A 16,019-nucleotide genomic window follows, 5' to 3' on the forward strand; every position below is an offset into this window, starting at 1 on the left:
CAACACACAGAAATCCCTTGCATTCCTATACACTAATAATGAGAAAGCAGAAAAAGAAATTCAGGAAACAATTCCATTCGCCATTGCAATGAAAAGAAATACTTAGGAATATATCTACCTAAAGAAACTAAAGACTTATATACAGAAAACTATAAAACACTGATGAAATAAATCAAAGAGGACACTAATAGATGGAGAAATATACCATGTTCATGGATTGGAAGAATCAATATAGTGAAAATGAGTATACTACCCAAAGCAATCTACAGATTCAATGCAATCGCTATCAAGCTACCAGCGGTATTTTTCACAGAACTAGAACAAATTATTTCACAATTTGTATGGAAATACAAAAAACCTCGAATAGCCAAAGCAATCTTGAGAAAGAAGAATGGAACTGGAGGAATCAACCTGCCTGACTTCAGGCTCTACTACAAAGCCACAGTCATCAAGACAGTATGGTACTGGCACAAAGACAGAAATATAGATCAATGGAACAAAATAGAAAGCCCAGAGATAAATCCACACACCTATGGACCCCTTATCTTTGACAAAGGAGGCAAGAATATACAATGGAGCAAAAACTATCTCTTTAACAAGTGGTGCTGGGAAAACTGGTCAACCACTTATAAAAGAATGAAACCAGAACACTTTCTAACAACATACACAAAAATAAACTCAAAATGGATTAACGATCTAAATGTAAGACCAGAAACTATAAAACTCCTAGAGGAGAACATAGGCAAAACATTCTCTGACATAAATCACAGCAGGATCCTCTATGACCCACCTCCCAGAATACTGGAAATAAAAGCAAAAATAAACAAATGGGATCTAATTAAAATTAAAAGCTTCTGCACAACAAAGGAAACTATAAGCAAGGTGAAAAGAAAACCTTCGGAATGGGAGGAAATAATAGCAAATGAAGCAACTGACAAACAACTAATCTCAAAAATATACAAGCAACTTATGCAGCTCAATTCCAGAAAAATAAACGACCCAATCAAAAAATGGGCCGAAGAACTAAATAGACATTTCTCCAAAGAAGACACACGGATGGCTAACAAACACATGAAAAGATGCTCAACATCACTCATTATTAGAGAAATGCAAATCAAGACCACAATGAGGTACCATTTCACACCAGTCAGAATGGCTGCAATCCAAAAGTCTGCAAGCAATAAATGCTGGAGAGGGTGTGGAGAAAAGGGAACCCTCTTACACTGTTGGTGGGAATGCAAACTAGTACAGCCACTATGGAGAACAGTGTGGAGATTCCTTAAAAACCTGGAAATAGAACTGCCTTATGACTCAGCCATCCCACTGCTGGGCATACACACTGAGGAAACCAGAATTGAAAGAGACACACGTACCCCAATGTTCATCACAGCACTGTTTATAATAGCCAGGACATGGAAACAACCTAGATGTCCATCAGCAGATGAATGGATAAGAAAGCTGTGGTACATATACACAATGGAGTATTACTCAGCCATTAAAAAGAATACATTTGAATCAGTTCTAATGATATGGATGAAACTGGAGCCGATTATACAGAGAGAAGTAAGCCAGAAAGAAAAACATCAATACAGTATACTAACACATATATATGGAATTTAGAAACATGGTAATGATAACCCTGTATGTGAGACAGCAAAAGAGACACAGATGTGTAGAGCGGACTATTGGACTCTGAGGGAGAGGGAGAGGGTGGGATGATTTGGGAGAATGGCATTGACACATGTATACTATCATGTAAGAAACGAATCACCAGTCTATGTTCGATGCAGGATACAGGATGCTTGGAGCTGGTGCATGAGGATGATATAGAGAGATGATATTGGGTGGGAGGTGGGAGGGGGGTTCATGTTTGGGAACTCATGTACACCCGTGGTGGATTCATGTCAATGTATGACAAAACCAATACAGTATTGTAAAGTAAAATAAAGTAAAAATAAAAAATATTTTTTAAAAAAGAAAGATTGAAAAAATAAATAAAATAAAAGCTGGAGTATAAAAAAATAAAATAAAATCCAGATGCATATCAGAATTATCTTCGAATTTTTTGAAAAATACAAATGCCCAGGTATTGCTTTTTTTCTCCAAAGCTCTAGATGTGTTTCTAATGAACAGTCACATTTAATAACAAGTGGACTTATGATGATATTTTACTTTTCTCTAGTTTGTTTCACTTTTTCTATTTCATATTCAGTGCTCCCATTTGGTTTAGTTTATGCTTTCTAATTTCTCTCTCTCTTTCTTTTTTGTTTCTTCTAAAGTCCTTATCAAAAATAGTAGAAAAGCTTTTCTATATATATGTGTATATATATATTATACATAATGTGTATTATATATATGCATATTTTAGAAAACATAAATTTTTGTCTGGTTAAAAATGATGACATTTTGATTCCATTTATTTGACTTAGTATGAATAGAGTCCTAGATTTCTAATTTATAGTCACTCAACACTTTGATATATTTCCATGTATTTTGGCATCTAGTATTACTGCTAAAAGTCTTGTGTGCTTATTTGCTCAGTCATGTCCTACTCTTTGCTACTTTATGCCTTCCAGGTTACTCTGTCCATGAAATTCTCCAGGCCAGAATACTGTAGTGGGTAGCCATTCCCTTCTCCAGTGTATTTTTTCAGATCCAGGGATTGAACCCAGGTCTCCTGCATTATAGGCAGATTCTTTACTGTCTGAGTCACCAGAAAAGTTTATTATCTTAGTTATTTTTTAAAAAAGAAGATTGTTGAATGAGGCTTGAAACTTCTAATCCAATCCTGAGAATATAAAGAAATACTATGTTGTAAAAAAAATAGCAATTTAACATGTGATATAGTATTATTAACTAACATTCAGATTTGGTTCAAATTTTACAAAATTTTATGCTGTGCCCCTTGTTTTCATACCTTATTCAAAATTCTACATTGTATTTAACTGTGTTGAGCAGCTTCAGCTGCATGTAACAAATCTGGTAAATTCTCTTTTCATTTTTATTCTATTACAAATATTTTCTAGTTTTCCTTGTTATGGCCTTTTGGATATACCCATTATTTAAAAGTGGACATTTAATTTCTAAACCCATGGAATTTTTAAAGTATCTTTGATATCAATTTCTCATTTTGATATCAATTTCTCATTTAAATGCTTTCTGCTCTTCAATTACCCTCTGTGTTTTTTTCAATCTCCTAACTTTCTTGGACTGCAAGGAGATCCAACCAGTCCATTCTGAAGGAGATCAGCCCTGAAGGGATTTTTTTGGAAGGAATGATGCTAAAGCTGAAACTCCAGTACTTTGGCCACCTCATGCAGAGTTGACTCGTTGGAAAAGACTCTGATGCTGGGAGGGATTGGGGGAAGGAGGAGAAGGGGATGACAGAAGATGAGATTGCTGGATGGCATCACTGACTCGATGGACGTGAGTCTGAGTGAACTCCGGGAGTTGGTGATGGACAGGGAGGCCTGGCATGCTGCAATTCATAGGGTCGCAAAGAGCCGGACGTGACTGAGCGACTGAAGTGAACTGAACTGAACTTTATTGAGGATCTCAATGGCTAAGTCAAATATCTCTCTTGGTAAATGTCACAGTGCACTTATAAGTATGTGGGTTATTTTAACATATCTTTTGATATTGGTCTCTAACATAATTCCACAATGATAAAAGAACAGACTCTATGAGTTCAATACCTTTATACCATGACTCTTTCGCACCTGATCTTACGTCCCTGGATAAGTTCCAGTGTCTCCTAGTTTATAATCTATGGGAACTTGGATAGAATTTGTATTCTACTGTTGTGTGAAATAACACACACAACAGTGTGTATAAATTGTATAATTGTGTGTATAAACCTTAGTTATGTTGAACTGGTTCATAGTGCTTTTCAGGTCAACTATATCCTTCTCCTTCTCTGTATATTCATTCCATTAATTTTTGAGAGTTTGATATTGAAACTCCAACTAAAATCTTATCTACATAAAATTAATTATAATATATAGTCGTACTAGATGTAGCTTTCATCTGTATTTTCCAGGTCTCCTGTAAATGTGTTATCATATTTTCACAATTTAAAACATAAAAAAGAAAGAGGAAAAAGAGTAAAGAAGATTCCCTGCCTTACCTTCTCCACATTGCCCAGGCCCTCAGTGTCCAGAAGGACCAGGGTGTGGTTCTCCTTGGAGGGGTGGGGCACACACCACATCCAGATGCCTTTGGTTTCCGACCGCACTGTGGAGCCCAGACGGAAACCTGCACAGAAGGAAGAATGCACTGCACAATAAGAGCACATAGTCCAGGCTGCCTATGGGTTACTTTGGGTGAACTTGTTGAAATGTGAGTGCAGGGCTGGGGGAAATGTCCTTCATTTCAGCAAGGACTGTCAGTTCCAATATTTACACATGCTCAGGACCTTCCCAAGAAATATTTCTTGTCCCTTATTCACCTCATAACGTTAATGGTTTATACTGTGTCACATTCCAGAATTAATGTGAACTCTATTAACCTTTCTATTTTTATCAGTTCCATGTCCTCCACTTTCTGATGGAGTCCCAGCAGTGGGAGGTACCAGCAAGAGAGTGGAAGTCAGGTGCCTGTTCCCTTGGCTTCCACCCTGGTGAGCCAAGGTGTCCTAGTACCTCTGTTCCTCTGCCTTCGTCACATCCTCTTTCATTTAGCTCCATCCAGTTGTTCTGGTCTCTGTCACATTCTGGAATCCACTAATTGCCTCTTCACCCTATAGGAATTATAAAGGCTCCCTGGCCATTGTTTTTGCCACCCTCTGAGTGCTTCTGCTTCCTTCAGAAAAATGGAGTGGTTCCTTTTGCTCTGCTTGCTGCTGCTAAGTCGCCTCAGTCATGTCCGACTCTGCGCTACCCCAGAGACGTCAGCCCACCAGGCTCCCCCGTCCCTGGGATTCTCCAGGCAAGAACACGAGTGGGTTGCCATTTCCTTCTCCAATGTGTGAAAGTGAAAAGTGAAAGTGAAGTCGCTCAGTCGTGTCAACTCTTAAAGACCCCATGGACTGCAGCCTACCAGGCTCCTCCGTCCACGGGATTTTCCAGGCTAGAGTGCTGGAATGGGGTGCCATTGCCTTCTCCGTTTGCTCTGCTTGGGCCCTTGTAATTGTCACTCCATTAACAGTTACCTGTTAAGTGGATCCTCTGTGTCCTTCCAGGTTCTGAAGTAATACATTAGCTTTTGTTAAACTGTTTTTTCTCTCCTCATTTTCCCTGTATTTTCCTCATTTTTGTTCTCTTCAAAAAATGATGAAATCTTTGTTCATTAACTTGGGTGGGGATAAAATAGCAGGGGATTAGAAAAGACCTGTGAGAATTGTTTGCCCTTCTTTCTAAGGCTTAAACCAACAGAAAGTGATTATGTGAGGTAATGGACTTCCCTGTTAGCTCAGACGGTAAAGAATCTGCCTGCAATGCAGGAGACCTGGGTTAGATCCCTGGGTTGGGAAGATCCCTTGGAGAAGGGAATGACAACTCACTCCAGTGTCCTTGCTTCGAGAATTCCATGGACAGAGGAATCTGATGGGCTACAGTCCATGGATCAGAGAGTCAGACAGGACTGAGCAACTAACACATATGTGTAAGAAAGCAAAACATGTCTTCTCTATAGTCCAAGATTTTGACTGTCTGCCAGATGCCAATGCTCCCTTCAACTAAGAATAGAAATGGATATGATGAAATGTCTAGGGAAGCATGGCTTAGGCCATTCAATTGCCATGTTCTGTGTATTCTGTTCTAGCAGGTATAAGACCTGAGATGATCTGCACTCTTCTACATCGTGATGGCATTTGACTGCTTTCTGATTAATACAGAGCAGTCTGAACTCCCAGTTCCCCCACGGAGAAAGGCAGGGTATAACTGAAGTTCATTACAGTCAGTTATGTGAGGTAAAGGAGAGACAAAGACTCATAAGAAGGTGACAGTAGTGAGCTGCTTCTGCTAATGAACTTTCACTGGGCACCAATTTTGCTTGTTTGTTTGTTTTTGTTCTTCCTGTCATTTAATTGGGATAGCAGTGCCACAATTCAAGTTCTTTAAAATATAACCAGGTGAAGGATTTCCTTAATAATGGAAATCACCCCCTTATTACCTGATGTTATCTTGAATAAAATAAAAAGGAATATTGTTGAAACACCTTGACTGTTGAAACATCTTGACTGATATTGTTTCTTAGAGTTCTCAAATCTTTAATTACCAAAAAAATGACCTATTAATTATTTTAGCCTGGCAAAGAAAAAGTGCTCTCCCCTGACTAGTTGTCAAGAATTCTTTAAAAGAAAGACAAATATAAAAAGTTTTATTTGAGGCCAATGGGAGACTGTAAACAAAAAGAAAGAGGAAGACAGGAAGCAATCTATCTACAAGTCCTATTTTCCTGCAGTGAGGCAAATAATGTGTAACTGTACACACAGCAGGTCAGCCAAAGCTAAAAAAATTCTTACCAAATTTTTATGATGATGTGGAGAATTCCAGTTACTGCTAATATGCACATAAATTGCACATAAAACTTGAAACACTGTTTGATATTATCCTGAAAGCCTGAAAACATATGGACTCCATGACCCAGCAATGGCACTTCTGAGTATATCAAACAAGGTTAGCTAGTGTACACATGTACCAGGTTATAGATACAAGAATATTCACAACAGTGAACCCATAAAAGTTGGAGCTACAAATAATACCAATGTTCTTCATCAACGAGTGAATAAATAAAAATTCCTATCCTCCATCAATAGCATACTATACACTGGTGATATACATGAATTGGAGATGTGTATGAAAAAATAGATGACCCTCATAAACTTCCTGTTGAGCTAAAGAAGCAAGATCCCCATGACTGTCATAATGTAACTCCCTTTGTATTAAGTTTGAGCAGTGCTTAACAAATGCAGAAACATAATATAAAGCCATTTTTTAAAAAGGAAGAATGAAAGAATGCACCATGGAGCTCAAAACATTGGTGAGATCTAGTGAAGGTATGAGAGGGCATGATATGGGCATTTGGGTGTTGAAGTATCTCTTGATCTGTGTAGTGATTACACAGATGATCACTTTAGGTTTATCAACTTTATTGTGTGCATATATATACATATATATATATGTCTTAGGCACTGTTCTATATGTATGATAGTTCAGATAATAGAAAAGACTAAGTAGAGAAACAGGGGTATAATTTACCAAAGCTTGTAAATAAGGAAATTAAATGAAGCAAAAAAAATGATGGATGGTAGCCTCATTGAGATATGAGAGTTTTAGTAATTCATCTGTGTGTATTTCTTTACATCTCTTCTAAAAAACAGAGCATGTTGAACAACATTTGTGTGCTATTTGAAATAACCCTGTGGTTTAGGGCAAAAGTGATGAAGGAGAAAGGAAGTGAGTAATTTTTGAAGATGACCCTTGAGAAGATGGCAGTGGATGGGATTGGAACAAATAAGATGGATATTTTGATGGGCCTGTGAACTCTTCAGGGATAAAAGAGGGAACATTGTGGAGAGACAGGTCTGGAGTTACAAATTCAGTGGTGAGAATTAAGAAGTTGTTTTCAGTAGGGGGAGTTAGGCTCTTCCTTAACAGGGCACTAGAGGAGGATAATCAGCAGCCTGTGTTATCACTGCTTCCCAGCAAATGGTCCTGAACAATACTCACCATGGTTCTGTCCTGCCAGGCGGTTCATCAGGTAGGACTTTCCTGTCCGATACAGCCCTACAACGGCCACCACCACCAGAGGCTGAGATATCTGCTCAAGAATCTTCAGTGCTTTAGCATTTACTGACAGTTGATTTTTCCGGTTTTCCACCAAACAGATGGGGTCCATTTTGGTAGATCCAGATGCCATGGGAACCTGTAACCCAGAGGAACAACTCAGTAGACTATATGATCTGGAAGTCTTCTCTCACAGTGCACATCAGCCTTCTGCTTGTGGAACTTATATATCAATTATCCATGCTTTACATGTTTCTAAAACGGAAGTATTTAGCCAACCTGTGTCAAGGCCTGTACAGGTAAATTATGGAAATTATTTTATTGATCTTTAAATGAACTCTAAAACAACCTTGCCCACATGAACCCTCCAGTGAACAGAAAGAGAAAACAAAGTATTGATGATGGAACCTTGAAACACTAACATTTGGGGGGTAAGTAGAGGAAGATGGGACATGAAGGAGATGAGGAGTGATCAGAGATGATTTTTGGAGTGTCAGAATGATTTGGTCACTCATTAATTGCATAAATATTCACTGAGAACCTACCATGTGCTGAACACTGCTCTAGGGGCTCAGTATCAAACTGAAGAAAATGGATAGAAATCTCTGCCTCACGGTACTCTATTCCAGTGGAGGAAACAGATAATATAGAAAGTAAAACCAAAATACATATATGTAAAGCTTGCACATGCTCAGCCATATCCAACTCTTTGCCACCCCATGGACTGTAGCTTGCTAGGATTCTCTGTCCTTGGGATTTTCCAGGCAAAAATATTGGAGTGGATTGCCACTTACTACTCCAGGAGATCTTCTCAGCCCAGGAAGCAAACCCATGTCTCCTGCACTGGTAGGCAGATTCTTTAACACTGAGCCACCTGGGAGGCCCTATATGTACATGAGAGGGTAGTAAAGTGTTAGAAGGAAATGAACAAGCAACGGCCTATGGAAGGAACACTGGGGGCTGAATTTATGGAGAGAGTATCCAGGGAAGACCTTGACAATAAAGGAAAGATGAAGGTGATCAGTGTCCTCATCCTTTGATGAGAACAGATAGATGCAGGGAATCAGTGGGAGCCAGGAACAGGCTGGAAGAGGAGGGACTGTGAGAGAAAGAAATTTAGATAAAGAATGCAGCTTCCTCTCAAACAAACAGAGCAGAATTTAAGGTACCTACACAATGCTGTGAATGTAAGAATTAATTTATTAACAGAAATTATAGGACATTTCTTAAGCAGATAGAGAAGAGAAGTAAGCAACCAGGGTGTTGTCAGATCTGCCTAGATATGTCCGAGTGTCATATCTGGGCTAGCTTCTACTTTAAATAATTTCATTACAATGGTAGGGTGTTTCATGATTTCAAGAGACAGACTGCAGTAGCAGTCAGAGAGCTTGGATTGTCCCTTTATTTCCTCAAAGACAATACTAAGCAACATCCACATGTTGCCATACTTTACAAACTGTGTGATGACTGGGAAGATTAATTTCTCTGTGCCTCAAGTTTCTCTTCTGTAAAGTGGTGACATGAAAAGTAAGGATAAATCTGTCATTAAGGTCGTTGTTGTTCAGTTGCTAAGTTGTGTCCAACTACAGCATGCTAGGCTTCCATGTCCTTCACTATCACCTGGAGTTTGTTCAAAATCATGTCTATTGAGTCAGCGATGCCATCTAACCATTTCATCCTCTATCATTCCTTCTCCTCCTGCCCTCAGTTTTTCCCAGGATCAGGGTCTTTTCTAGGCTGCATTTTGCATCAGGTGGCCAAAGTATTGGAGCTTCAGCTTCAGCATCAGTACTTCCAATGAATATTCAGGGTTGATTTCTTTTATTGACTGGTTTGCTCTCCTTGCAGTACAAGGGACTCTCAAGAGTCTTCTCCAGAACCACAATTTGAAAGCAAAAATTTTTTGGCACTCAGTCTTCTTTATGGTCCAACTCTCACATCCATGTATGACTACTGGAAAAACCATAGCTTTGACTATACACACCTTTGTTGGCAAAGCGATGTCTCTGCTTTTTAATATGTTGTCTAGGTTGTCATAGCTTTCCTTCCAAGGAGCAAGTGTTTTTTTTTATTTCATGACTGCAGTCACTATCTGCAGTGATTTTAGAGCCCATGAAAATAAAATCTGTCACTGCTTCGACTGGATGCCATGGTTTTAGTTTTCTGAATGTTGAGTTTTAAGTCAGCTTTTTCACTCTCCTCTTTCATCCTCATGAAGAGACTCTTTAGTTCCTCTTCAATTTCTGCCTTTAGAGTGGTATCATCTGCTTATCTGAGGCTGTTGATATTTCTCCTGGCAATCTTGATTCCAGCTTGTGATTCATGCAAACCAGCATTTTGCATGATGTACTTTGCATATACATTATTAATAAATAAGCAGGGTGTCAATATAAAGCCTTGTCATTATCCTTTCCCAATTTTGAACCAGTCCATTGTTCCATGTCCGGTTCTAACTGTTGCTTCTTGCCTTGCATACAGGTTTCTCAGGAGGCATTTAAGGTGGTCTGATATTCATGTCTCTTGAAGAATTTTCCACAGTTTTTTATGATGCACACAGTCAAAGGCTTTAGCATAGTCAATGAAGCAGTAGATTTTTTTTTGGAATTCCCATGCTTTTTCTATGATCCAACAGATGTTGGCAATTTGATCCCTGGTTCCTCTCCCTTTTCTAAATCCAGTTTGTACATCTGGAAGTTCTCATTTCATGTACGGTTGAAGCCAAGCTTGAAGGATTTTGAACATTACCTTGCTAGCATGTGAAATGAGAGCAACTGGACTGTAGTTTGAACATTCTTTGGCATTGCCCTTCTTTGGATTGGAATGAAAACTGACCTTTTCCAGTCCTGGGGCCACTGCTGGGTTTCCAAATTTGCTGATATATCAAGCGCAGCACTTTAATAGAACCATCCTTTAGGATTTGAAATAGCTCAGCTGGAATTCCATCACCTCCATTAGCTTTGTTCGTAATAATGCTTCCTTAGGCACACTTGACTTCACACTCCAAGATATCTGACTCTAGGTGAGTGATCACTCCATCGTGGTTATCTAGGACATTAAGTTTTTTTGTGTGTAGGTCTTCTGTGTATTCTTGCCACCTCTTCTTAATCTATTCTGCTTCTTTTATGTCCTTACTGCTTCTATCATTAATTGTGCCCATCTTTGCATGAAATGATTCTCTCGATTTCTCGATTTTCTTGAAGAGGTTTCTAGTCTTTGCCATTCTATTGTTTTCCTCTATTTCTTTGCATTGTTCACTTAAGAAGGCCTTTTTATTTCTCCTTGTTATTCTCTGAAACTCTGCATTCAGTTGGGTTTATCTTTTCCTTTCTCCCTTGCCTTTCACGTCTTTTCTTTTCTCAGCTAATTGTAAGCTCTCCTCAGACAACCACTATGCTTTCTTGCATTTCCTTTTCTTTGAGGGGGAGGGATTTTTTTTGTCATTGCCTCCCATACAATGTTATGAATCTCTGTCAACAGATCTTCAGGTATTCTATCAGATCTAATCCTTTGAATCTATTTATCATCTCCAGTGTATAATCAAGGGTTTCCTTCTTAGTGCAGTCAGTAAAGAATCTGCCTGCAATGGAGGAGATCTGCATTCAATTTCTGGGTTGGAAAGATCCCCTGGATAAGGAATTGGCAACCCCTCTAGTATTCTTGCCTGGAGAATAATCCCATGCACAGAGGAGCCTGGCAGGCTACAGTCCATAGGGTCACAAACCAAACCAGTATATAATCATAAGGGATTTTATCTAGATCATATCTAATGGATTAGCAGTTTTGGTACTTTCTTCAAGTTAAGCCTTATATTTTTCAATAAAGAGCTCACGATCTGAGCCACAGTCAGCTCTAGGTCTTGTTTTTGCAGACTGTATAGAGCTCTTCCAATATGGGCTGCAAAGAATATAATCAGTCTGATTTTGGTATTGATTATCTAGACTAAGGACAGAAATGGTATGGACCTAACAGAAGCAGAAGATATTAAGAAGAGGTGGCAAGAATACACACAAGAATTGTACAAAAAGGTCTTCACAAGCCGGATAATCACGATGGTGTGATCACTCATCTAGAGCCAGACATCCTGGAATGTGAAGTCAAGTGGGCTTTAGAAAGCATTACTGCAAAGCTAGTGGAGGTGATGGAATTCTAGTGGAGCTACTTCAAATCCTGAAAGATGATGTTGTCAAAGTGCTGCACTCAATATGCCAGCAAATTTGGAAAACTCAGCAGTGGCCACAGGACTGGAAAAGGTCAGTTTTCATTCCAATCCCAAAGAAAGGCAATGCCAAAGAATGCTCGAACTACCACACAATTGCACTCGTCTCACATGCTAGTAAAGTAATGCTCAAAATTCTCCAAGCCAGGCTTCAGCAATATGTGAACCGTGAACTTCTAGATATTCAAGCTGGATTTAGAAAAGGCAGAGGAACCAGAGATCAAATTGCCAACATCTGCTGGATCATGGAAAAAGCAACAGAGTTTCAGAAAAACATCTATTTCTGCTTTCTTAACTATGCCAAAGCATTTGATTGTGTGGATCACAATGAACTGTGGACAATTCTGAGAGAGATGGGAATACCAGACCACCTGACCTGCCTCTTGAGAAACCTATATGCAGGTCAGGAAGCAACAATCAAAACTGGACATGGAACAACAGACTAGTTCCAAATAGGAAAAGGAGTATGTCAAGGCTGTATACTGTCACCCTGCTTATTTAACTTCTATGCAGAGTACATCATGAGAAACGCTGGGCTGGAAGAAGCATAAGCTGGAATCAAGATTGCTGGGAGAAATAACAATAACGTCAGGTATGCAGATGACACCACCCTTATGGCAGAAAGTGAAGAGGAACTAAAAAGCCTCTTGATGAAAGTGAAAGAGGAGAATGAAAAGTTGGCTTAAAGCTCAACATTCAGAAAACGAAGATCATGGTATCTGGTCCCATCACGTCATGGGAAATAGATGGGGAAACAGTGGAAACAGTGTCAGATTTTATCTTTTTGGGCTCTAAAATCACTGCAGATGGTGATCGCAGCCATGAAATTAAAAGACGCTTACTCCTTGGAAGGAAAGTTATGAGCAGCCTAGATAGCATATGCAAAAGCAGAGACATTACTATGCCAACAAATGTCCATCTAGTCAAGTTTATGGTTTTTCCAGTGGTCATGTATGGATGTGAGAATTGGAATGTGAAGAAAGCTGAGCACTGAGAAGTGATGCTTTTGAACTGTGGTGTTGGAGAAGACTCTTAAGAGTCCCTTGGACTGCAAGGAGATCCAACCAGTCCATTCTAAAGGAGATCAGTCTTGGGTGTTCATTGGAAGGAATGATGCTAAAGCTGAAACTCCAGTACTTTGGCCACCTCATGCGAAGAGTTGACTCATTGGAAAAGACTCTGGTGCTGGGAGGGATTTGGGGCAGGAGGAAAAGGGGACAACAGAGGATGAGATGGCTGGATGGCATCACGGACTCAATGGACGTGAGTCTGAGTGAACTCCGGGAATTGGTGATGGACAGGGAGGCCTGGTGTGCTGCGATTCATGGGGTCGCAAAGAGTCGCACCTGACTGAGCGACTGAACTGAACTGAACTGAATGTCCCTTCACCATGACAAGGCTGTGATCCATGTAGGGTATTGGGGTCATTAGGAGGATTACATATCTCATAATGCTTACCATACTCTTAAAGTTATACAAGCACATAGTCAATCCTATATAATTTTACAATTGTGTGTCTCTGAAGACTGGGAGGGTAATTTCTGAATGAAAGGGGAGAGTTGGCTTTGGCCTGAGAAAGTGACACTTCCTTCCCTGGTTGCAGCAGTGGGAGGACACAGCCCAAGAGGAAGATGAGCAGGCTGGGAGGCCCAAGCAGTAACAACTGAGCAGGAGCACAGCACCGGGGGAAGAGTCAGGCTGGAGGAGCTGAAAGCTGCCCCGAGGTGTCCAAGTACAGGTTCTGGAGTTGGGCTGCCAGGGTTCCAACCTGAGGGTTCAAGTCACTTATTGTCTGCTGAAACCTTGAAAAAGGAACTTATGTGCAAAGCCTCCATTTTCTTACCAGTGTTATAGGAAAAACAGTAATTCCTGCCTGATTCATTACTATACAGATGATAAGATATAAGTTCTCAGAAAGTTTTTAAAACTTTTCCTGCATTAATGTATGGCTTCAACAGTAATTAAGTTGGACAATACATTATAATGTGTTGGTGCATTCTGTAAGTTGCAATTTGCCAAGAAATATAAGTTATCTAAAATCTTTCAGTCAGGAAAAAACATGAATTTGCTCAAAGGAATTCCTCTCTAAAATTTCTCCTTCTCTTGCTCTCTCTTGTTCTTTTTTTTTCTACAGTGGATTGGGAGCAGAGATAGAGCAGTAAAATGACCTTTTACTGCTGTGTTAGGTGAAAATTAATAAAAGGAAACTTCAGTCAAATGGAATCAGCAGGCAAGAAAGAAGAGCTCTCACACAGTACCACTGGAGATCAGTTATGAGAAATGACAATCACAAACCCCAAGAAAAAAATCTTCAACAGGAGATTCTCCAGTGAGAGTCCCCAACAGGAAAAAGTATACCTCACATTTCCTAGAAGAACCCAGGAGTACCCCAGCAACTCAGCCAAGGAAAAGGGTCATTACCTTGAACTCTCACTTTTCTCCAATGCACTTTCTTTTAAAACAGTCCTTCCCAACTTACTAGTTTTCTCTATAAAATAAGACAGAGAAACTTCCTCTTTTTCTTGGTTGAATTTGCCACATGTCTTTTGCTACAGCTTGCTTGTCCCAAATGACAGTTACCCTGTTATTTCTGAGTAAACCCATTTTTACTTGAAAAATCACTATTTTTAAGGTGAACAGTTTTAAGCAACAAGAATAGTAGCATTCACTTCTGAGTCAGAATACTGATGAAGCTTTGGTAGGAGTTCGTAAGTTTACCATGTATTTTTTTTAATTAAAAATGTTCTGAGGTTTTCAAACCAAGAAACTTCAAAACGAAATAACTAGAATGAAATAGTGTTACTAGATGGCAGAAGATGATGAACAGTTTCCAACAGTTACTATTCAGTAGAGTTACCTGAAGTGATAGTTAAAAGTACCCCACACTCTGTATTTTCAGCAAGCATCAGAAGTTATAAGAGGCAATATTTGCATGGGCCAGGTATTAAAAAAAAATGCATGGTAAATAAACACAAATAGGCTTACAGTAAGTATTTCTTAAATTAAGAATGAGATTAAATTATTTCAAATAATACAGTTTTGTATTATTCAGAATATTGAATGTTAAGAAAGAAAAAATCCACTGTTAATCTGTTAGGATTTAAATTGTCTGTGGACGACCACCAGCGCCCAGTGGGGTGCAGTCATGATGGAGGGGGCTGAAGGAGGAGACTGCACCCAGGGCTTCTGTGAGGGGGCTGGGAGTTTGGACCCTCAGTCCTAAGGACGTCAGCCCCTTTTTCTCAAAAGATGTAGCATACTCTCCTCCTTGTCCCATGCCGGACTTTTTGTTCCAGCCCTGCTTAGGGGGTTCCCTTGGACAACAAGGAGATCAAACCAGTCAATCCTAAAGGAATTCAATTCTGAATAATCATTGTGGAAGCTAAAGCCCCAATATTTTGGCTACCTGATGTGAAAAGCCAACATATTGGAAAAGACCCTGATGCTGGGAAAGATTGAGGGCAGACGCAGAAGGGGTGACAGAGGATGAAATGGTTGGATGGCATCATGGACTTAATGGACATGAGTTTGAGCAAACTCCAGGAGGTAGGGGAGGCTGGGGTGCTGCAGCCCATGGGGTCGCAAAGAGTCGGACTCCATCTTAGCAGCTGAACAACAGCAACTGCTACATGCTCCAGGAGGAGCAGAGCATCAGGGTGACATGCCTCGAAGCCAACCAACTCTGAGTTGCTTGAGCTACGCTCTGACCCCACGGGGCCATCCTGGCCTCCCCTCCCCCAGGATAGGGCCTGCACTGGGGGCTTTTATTGTCCTTATTTAACAGAAGAGTGCTGGGAAGGTCAAGCTTAGGAGCAAACTTACTTGGAGCAGACGCTGCAGCCGGGAGTCAAATCAGCTGCTCTGGATCGCCCCTAGGGCTCCTCTTGCCTCTGGCTCTTCTGGAAACTGCTCTTATATTCACCCCTAGGGCTCCTCTTGCCTCTGGCTCCTCTGGAAACTGCTCTTATATTCAGAAGCTGAAAAGCCAGTTGGTTATTAAAAGTCATCCGGTATGGGTGGGTTTTATGAGAATCGAAACCGAAAGGACAGAAGGACTTGTTTTTTTTTTTTTTTTT

The 16,019-nt window shown here is 39.9% G+C and overlaps 1 protein-coding gene and 1 pseudogene across 1 annotated transcript in view; both read right to left on the reverse strand.

Moving 5' to 3' along the window:
- LOC120855397 overlaps positions 1–7,866 on the reverse strand; it is a 169,960-nt pseudogene extending 162,094 nt beyond the window's left edge.
- The window catches only part of LOC120856892 (guanylate-binding protein 1-like), a 285,120-nt gene that overhangs the window by 252,963 nt on the left and 16,138 nt on the right, over positions 1–16,019 (reverse strand). The gene's annotated exons all lie outside the window — the stretch shown is intronic.

The sequence above is a fragment of the Oryx dammah genome, unplaced genomic scaffold (genome assembly GCF_014754425.2).
Source record: "Oryx dammah isolate SB20612 unplaced genomic scaffold, SCBI_Odam_1.1 HiC_scaffold_28, whole genome shotgun sequence".
Taxonomy (NCBI): domain Eukaryota; kingdom Metazoa; phylum Chordata; class Mammalia; order Artiodactyla; family Bovidae; genus Oryx; species Oryx dammah.